Source organism: Belonocnema kinseyi, chromosome 5 (genome assembly GCF_010883055.1).
Source record: "Belonocnema kinseyi isolate 2016_QV_RU_SX_M_011 chromosome 5, B_treatae_v1, whole genome shotgun sequence".
NCBI lineage: Eukaryota > Metazoa > Arthropoda > Insecta > Hymenoptera > Cynipidae > Belonocnema > Belonocnema kinseyi.
Window position 1 is genome coordinate 3,289,812 of NC_046661.1, and position 7,986 is coordinate 3,297,797.

Here is a 7,986-nt window from a genome sequence, read left to right on the forward strand (position 1 = left end):
GAATTTATTTGAATTCTTTTGAATCTTCGCATTTCTTTAAATTCTTTTGAAACTTCGGGATTCTACGAATTCTTTTGAATGCTTTTGAATTCTTTGAATTCTCTCAAAGTCTTTGAACTTTTTTTAATTCTTGGAACCCTCTTGAATTCTTTTTCATATCTAAACTGCTTCTGATTCTTTTTAATTTTTTGCATTGCGTTGAATTTTGTTTGAATTCTTTAAATTTTTCGAATTGAAATATTAAGTATTACTTAAAATTAAAACCAACAACGTAAAATAAAAAATTCACTTAATTTCTTTGAGTACTTTTGGATTTTTTGGCTTCTTCTAAATTCTTTAAATTCTTTGAACTCTTGAATTCATTGAATAATTTTCAATTATTTTTCAAAGATAAGGTATTACTTATGACTAAAATTAACAATGTGAAGAATTAGTTTGAGTGTTTTGAACTTTTTGAATTGTTTAGAATTGTTTAGGAAACGTCAATATGTCACACGTCAACAATTTTTTATTATTTTTTTACTTACTTTTTTTACTTCCTACTTCTTTCATATTTTATAAAAAAATATGGCTACTTATGATATTAAAAAGCAAGTAAAGTAAGAAGAAGCGGTGATTTGACTAATGATTCGAATTTTCTTGTAAAAACTGAACTTTATCCTTTAAAGCACGAACACGAAAACAAAAATAATCATTTTGACCTCAACTTAGGAGAACGCGAATATTTATATTGTTTAAAAAAATACTTTTGGATTATTTACTATTTATAAATACTTTTAATAATTTTTAATTGGTTAATTTGTTTCAATTCTTTTCAATTGTTTGCATTCTGTTGAATTCTTCGCATTCTTTGATTTTTTTCATTTCCATTTTATATTCTTTTGAATGCTTTTAAATTCGTTTAAATTCTTTGAGCTCTTGAATTCTTCGAAATCTTTTGAATTCTGTAAGCCTTTTTTAATTCTTTGAATTCTTTTGTAAATTTAAATTGTTTCGAATTATTTTATTGTTTGCATTCTGTTGAATCCTTTCAATTTCTTTGAATTTTTCAAATATTAATTACAGTTTAAAATTGAAAGCAACTAACTAAAATTAAAAATGTATTTGAATTCAAGGAATCCTTCTAAATTCTTTTTAATTTTTTTAATTATTTGAATTCGCTTGAAATCCGTGTAATTTTTTTAGTTCTTTGCACTCTGTTACATGGTTTTCATGCTTTTAATTAAAAATTGAATTATTAATTAAAATTGACATTAATATTTTAAAATCAAGAAGTATTTATTTGAATTCTTCGAATAGATTTCAATTATTTGAATTCTTTAAAATTCTGTTGAATTATTTCTAATTTCTTATTTCTGTTAAATCTTTGAAATTCATTGAATTCTTTAAAATCTTTTGAATTCTTAGAATACTTTTCGAATCTCTCCAATTTTCTGAATACTTTTGAATTTTTTGCAATCTGTTGACTTGTATTCACGCTTTAACTGTTTGGATTTGTTTGAATTAGAAAGTTAAGTGTTACTTAACATTGATAATAACAAATGAAAATTAAGATGAGCTCATTTTAATTCTTTGAATTATTTTAAATTATTTTTAATTCTTTTGAATTCTTTAACATTTTTTGAAATCTTTTAATTTTGTTTATTCTTTGAATTCTTTGGCATACTTACACTTTTTTTCATTGTTTGCATTCTGTTGAATCCTTTTTTTTTTAGTTCTTTAAATACAAATATTATTACTATAAATTAAAAGCAAAGACCTCATACTAAAAAGTCATTTCAATTCATTGAATACTTTTTAATTCTTTGAATTTTTCAAATTCTTTTTAATTCTTTTGAATCCTTTGATTTCGTTTAATATTGTTTGTCTTCTTTTTGTATTCTACTGAATTCTTTACAATCTGTTCCATTGTTTTCATGCGTAATTTTTTTTTTAATTCATTGAATTCAAAAATTAAGGATTGCTTATCATTAATATTAAGAACTTAAAATTAGGGAGAGTTTGTTTGAATTTTTTGAATGTATTCGGATCTTGTGAATGCTTTTGAATTTCTTGGAATATTTTAAATACTTTTCAATTATCTAAATTCTTTTGGATACGTTTAAAAGTCTTTAATTTGCAAATAAATGCCCACTTTTTACTCAATAAAAAATTAAAGTGTAGATTAAAGTATAGAACATCCTTTTTTTATGATTCTTAGAATTCTTTTGAATTCTTTGAATTCTTTTGACATTTTAATTCTTCCAAATCATTTGAACTCGTCGAAATTCGGCGTATCATTTAGAATTCTTTGCGATCTGTAGCACTGTTTTGGTGTTTAAAAATTTTTAAACTTTTAAATTCAAAAATTAAGTATTGTTTAACATTAATATCAACAACTTAAAATTACGAAGATTTCGTTTGAATTCCTTAAAACCATTTGGATTCTTTTAATTCTTTTGAATTCTTTTGAATTCGTTTAAAATTCATCAACATGCGAATAAAGAATCACGTATTGCTTCTCAAAAAATGCAGAATTTGACAGTAAATTTATAGTTTAAATACTTCAAATTTATTTTATTTATTCACAAAAACTATGATAAGTATTCTTAGTCACAAAGTAAAAACAACCGCCCTCATCCACCATCTGGCTTTCCATTTTTAAAAGTGTAGAACATCTTTTTTTATGATTCTTTGAATTCCTTTAAATTGTTTGAATTCTTGAAGTCTTTGAATTTTTTGATTTCTTTTGAATTATTTTGAATTCTTTGATTTCTTTTGAATTATTTTGAATTCTTTAAATTCTTGTAAATCATTTGAACTCGTCTGTTTTGGTGCTTTGCATTTTTTGAAACCTTTGAATTCAAAAATCAAGTATTGCTTAACATTAATATCAACAACTTAAAATTACGAAGATTTCGTTTGAATTTCTTAAAACCATTCGGATTCTTTAAATTCTTTTGAATACTTTTAAATTCTCTGAATTCTTTTGAATCCGTTAAAATTCAGCAACGTGTAAATAAAGAATCACTTATTGCTTTACAAAAAATGGAGTATTTAACAGTAAATTTATAATTTAGATTCTTCAAATTTATTTTATTTATTTGCAAAAACTACAATAATTATTCTTATTTCACAAAGGAAAGACAACCGCCCTCATCCACCCTCTGGCTTTCCATTTGTCAAAGTGTAGAACATATTTTTTTATGATTCTTTGAATTCTTTTAAATTCGTTGAATTCTTTTGAATTATTCTGAATTCTTTTGAATTCTTTTGAATTCTTTAAATTCTTTTGAATTTTTTGAAACCTTTGAATTCAAAAATCAAGTATTGCCTTACATTAATATTAACAAATTAAAATTACAAAAATTTCGTTTGGAGGGACCGCCCTCATTCACCCTCTATTCCATTTGTTAAAATGTACAACCTGTTTTTTTACTATTCATTAAATACTTTTGGATTCTTTGGATTTTTTTATCCTGTGAATTCTTTTGAGTTCTTTTAATTCTTCTGAATCATTTGAATTCATTTTATAATTTTGTGTATTTCTTAGAATTCTTTGCAAACCATTGAATTTTTTGAAACCTTTGAATTCAAGAATAAAGTATTGCTTAACGTTAATATTAACAACTTAAAATTAGGCAGATTTCATTTGAATTCTTTAAAACCATTCGGATTCTGTGAATTCTTTTGAATACTTTTGAATTCTCTGAATTCTTTTAAATCCGTTTAAAATTCATGAACATGCGAATAAAGAATCACTTATTGATTTGCAAGAAAATGCAGTATTAACAGTAAATTTATAATTTAGATGCTTCAAATTTATTTTATTTATTTACTAAAACTACAATCATTATTCTTAATTCGCAAAGGAAAGGCAACCATCCTCACCCACCCTCTGGCTTTCCATTTGTTGAAGTGTAGAACATCTTTTTTTATGATTCTGTTAAATTCTTTGAATTCTTGAATTCTCTGAAATCTTTTGAATTCTTTTAAATTCTTTTGAATTATTTTAATTCTTTTGAATTCTTTACATTCTTTTAAATTTTTTGAATTTTTTGAAACCTGTGAATTCAAAAATCAAGTATTGTTTAACCTTAATATTAACAACTTACAATTACGAAAATTTCGTTTGGGGGGACCGCCCTCATTCACCTTCTAGTTTTCCATTTGTTAAAGTGTAGAACCTGTTAATTAAAACCATTCGGATTCTTTGAATTCTTTTGAATACTTTTGGGTTCTCTGAATTCTTTTCAATCCGTTTAAAATTCATCAACATGTAAATAAAGAATCACTTTTTGCTTTACGAAAAATGCAGTGTTTAACAGTAAATTTATAATTCAGGTGCTTCAAATTTATTTTATTTATTTACAAAAACTGCAATAATTATTATTATTTCACAAAGGAAAGACAACCGCCCTCATTTCCCCTCTGGCTTTCCATTTGTTAAAATGTAGAACATCTTTTTTATGATTCTTAGAATTCTTTGCAATTGGTTGAATTTTTTTAAACCTTTGAATTCAAGAATAAAGTATTGTTTAACGTTAATATTAGCAACTTAAAATTAGGCAGATTTTATTCCTGGCCTTTGAATACATTTGTGGCCGTCCGCGAAGAAAGTGACTTAATGCCAATGAAGGCAAGACATTAGCAGAACTTTGCCAATATCCAGCCAATTAACGCAAGACAAGAGTAGCACTTAGTAAATATCCGGCCAATTATCGCAAGACATGAGCAGGACTTAGTAAATATCCGGCCAATTAAAGCAATACCTGAGCAGCACTTAGTCAACACCCGGCGAATTAAGACAAGACATGAGCAGGACTTAGTAAGTATCCGGCCAAGGCAAGACGTGAGTAGGACTTAGTAAATAACCGGCTAATAAAGGCAAGACATGAGCAGTACTTAGTAAATATCCAGCAAATTAGGGCAAGACATGAGCAGGACTTAGTAAATATCCGGCCAATTAAGGCAAGTTATGTGCAGGACTGAGTAATTATCCGGTAAATTAAGGCAAGACATGAGCAGGACTTAGTCAATATCCGGCCAATTAAGGCAAGACATGAGCAGTACTTAGTAAATATCCAGCCAATTAGGGCAAGACATGAGCAGGACTTAGTAAATATCCGGCCAATTAAAGCAAGGCATGTGCAGGTCTTAGTAAATATCCGGCCAATTAAGGCAAGTTATGTGCAGGACTGAGTAATTATCCGGTAAATTAAGGCAAGACATGAGCAGGACTTAGACAATATCTGGCCAATTAAGGCAAGACATGTGCAGGGCTTAGCAAATATCCGGCCAATTTAGGCAAGACATGAGCAGTGCTTAGTAAATATTCGGCCAATTAAGGTAAGCCATCTGCAGGACTTGTCAAGATCCGGGCAGTGAAGGCTCATTTAATAACCTAAAGTAAGGACTTGGAATAAGGAATTTGAATAAAATAATTAAACAAATTTAATTCGGTTTTATGCTGATGTTTATTCAATGACCTTTATTCTACCAAGGCAAGAAAAAGCCTCACTGGTCTAGTCAGAAGCATACGCAGTAAGTGACCTAAAAATCTGTTTCTAATTTTAAAAATAACTGAATTATCTTTACTTATAGTTATTTGCTTTAAAAACAATCTCTTAGATAAAATTATTTCAACCATAGAAAAATTTACTTTCAAACTTCGAAAAAATAGAGTTGTAGAGAATATTTTCCGAGACAAATAAGCCATAAAGTGATAAAAGAAGCGATTAGTAAAAAAAATCATTTGAAAAAAAAACACGATTAAAATAAAATAGGAAAAAGAAACATTATTTTTCCAGAGATATGACTTATACATAAACTACCCGTAAAAATATTACATTGTCAGAATAAGCATTTGAAATTTACAATTTACTAATGATAAATTCCAAATTTCACTATTTTCAAAATAAATGCTTGAAAGCTAACAATTATTTCAGATTTAAAAAAATTGAAGGTATGAAAAATTGAATGATTTCTCAACTAAATATCTTCAAAATTAAAAAAATTGAAGAAACAAATATTCAAATTTTAATTCAAACCTCCGGTATTAAGTAAATTGAAAATTGGGAGGTAACAAGACACACGTATTCCTATGGATTTTGAGGCGCTGAATTCAAATTCGGTATCAAAAATCACCCATCACGTCATGGTTGAGCCATAACCTCAAAAAATGACGAAAAATCATGCGCTGAGGCAAATAAATTTCAAAATAATGCCAGTGATGCAAATTTTCACTTCAAAAACATGTCGACAACTGTGAAGGATCAACACTTGCATGATATCAACTTATTTAACATAACTTTACCTAACAGAACCTGACCTCACCTAACCTGAATTAACAGAAATTTATTTAACTACACGTAAAGCTCTGGAAGCATATTTTCCCAGTAGCAAATGTGTGCTACATCGAATGGGTCAACCCGAGCCTAACCTAGAAATAAATCTAATCTAGCCTAACCTAACCTCACGAAACACAATTAAACTGATTATGTTGTCCGGTTGTGTTTGCGGTACCCTTTCGTTCAGCTTCGGCTTAACCTACATAGAGGTTTAACCTATCCTAACCTAACAAAATCTGACCTAACATAACCGATTACGCTGGCAACCTTGTTCTTGCCTACTTTCATATTTTAACATTAATAGCAGTAAATGTCTGGAGTTTCGTAATCGCTTGTTGCTAGCATTATTCGCCTGTGTCTGTAACCAGGGTACCTCCACATGGTGACGGTGGGCAACGGATCCACATTCGCTGAGTCCCTGGGTAAACGGCGTTCATGCCGTCATGGCAGACACAGGTAAAAAGTGTATTACGATGCACCCGAGTATCGGCGTCTGGCCAGTTTGGGAAAGCAGGCTCTCCGACGTCGTCATCATGCAACCGTAGCTCTTCATCAATGGATCAGTTGGTTGGTGTAGAGTCTCATGCTACAAGGAAAAAAACCGCGAGCATTTCTCAATCGCATGCCTGCAAGAATAGCTCAGGTTCATTCTGTTACATATGCAGTAAATATGAAGTAAGCAGTTTGCGAAAATCAATCGACGAGGAAGTGAAAAGTCTTTATGAAAAGTGTTTTGACCGGAAATTGCTGCACTAAGAAACAAAATGGGTTCCTCACGTCACTTGCACATGGAAAAAACCCGTTATTGCGAAGGACTGCTACTTTTGCATGAATTCCGTCAAAGGGTTCAACGCCAAAAATAAAAATAACATTTCGTACATTAATGTGTGCACAGTCACAAGAGCAATTGAAATCAATAAAAATGCACGCCAGACTGATTTAAGCGCTTTAGAAGATAATAGAATGGAAGTTGAAAGTCAACGTCATGGAGACGGTAGTAAAACTAGTGATCGAACAGAAAATAGTTCTGATGATTCCGATGAAAATGACGAAAAAGATGACGAATATGGCGTGCATAAAATGAAATTGAAGGTTCCAATATTAGTGTCGCAACTAGAACTGAATGATTTTATTAGAGATCTTGGATTACCGAAAGACGGCACTGAATTTGCCGGTTAATTTCTAAAAAGAAGAAATCTTCTAGAGCCGAAGGCTAAAGTTTCATTCTATTGCGACAGGGACAAAGAATTCAAAAAGTTTTTCGTTAAAGACGAAGAGACGTCTTTAGCGTACTGCACTGACGTTAACGGACTAATGAACCACTTCAAGAAAAATGTGTACAGAGACGAAGAATGGCGACTTTTCATTGATTCGTCAAAACGCAGCATTACGGCTGTTTTACTGCAAAACACGAATACTTATGCTCCTATCCCTATAGCTCACTCAACGGTCATCAAAGAAGAATATAGCAATGTTAAAATGCTTCTTGAAAAAGTTAATTACACGAATCACAAATGGCAAATAAGTGGTGATCTCAAAATCATAACAATGATATTAGCCAATCATTACAGCAAAAAACATTGGCCTTTAAGAGATTCATTCAAACCTGGTTCTCATAATATCATCAACCAAAGCCTCGTTGATCCAGAAAAAATTT

General features: G+C 29.7%; 2 protein-coding genes across 5 annotated transcripts in view; both read left to right on the forward strand.

The window, feature by feature from the left end:
* Nucleotides 1–7,986, forward strand: part of LOC117172354 (synaptotagmin-10-like) — a 476,779-nt gene that overhangs the window by 449,226 nt on the left and 19,567 nt on the right. The gene's annotated exons all lie outside the window — the stretch shown is intronic.
* Nucleotides 1–7,986, forward strand: part of LOC117172355 (growth arrest-specific protein 2-like) — a 410,439-nt gene that overhangs the window by 90,263 nt on the left and 312,190 nt on the right. The gene's annotated exons all lie outside the window — the stretch shown is intronic.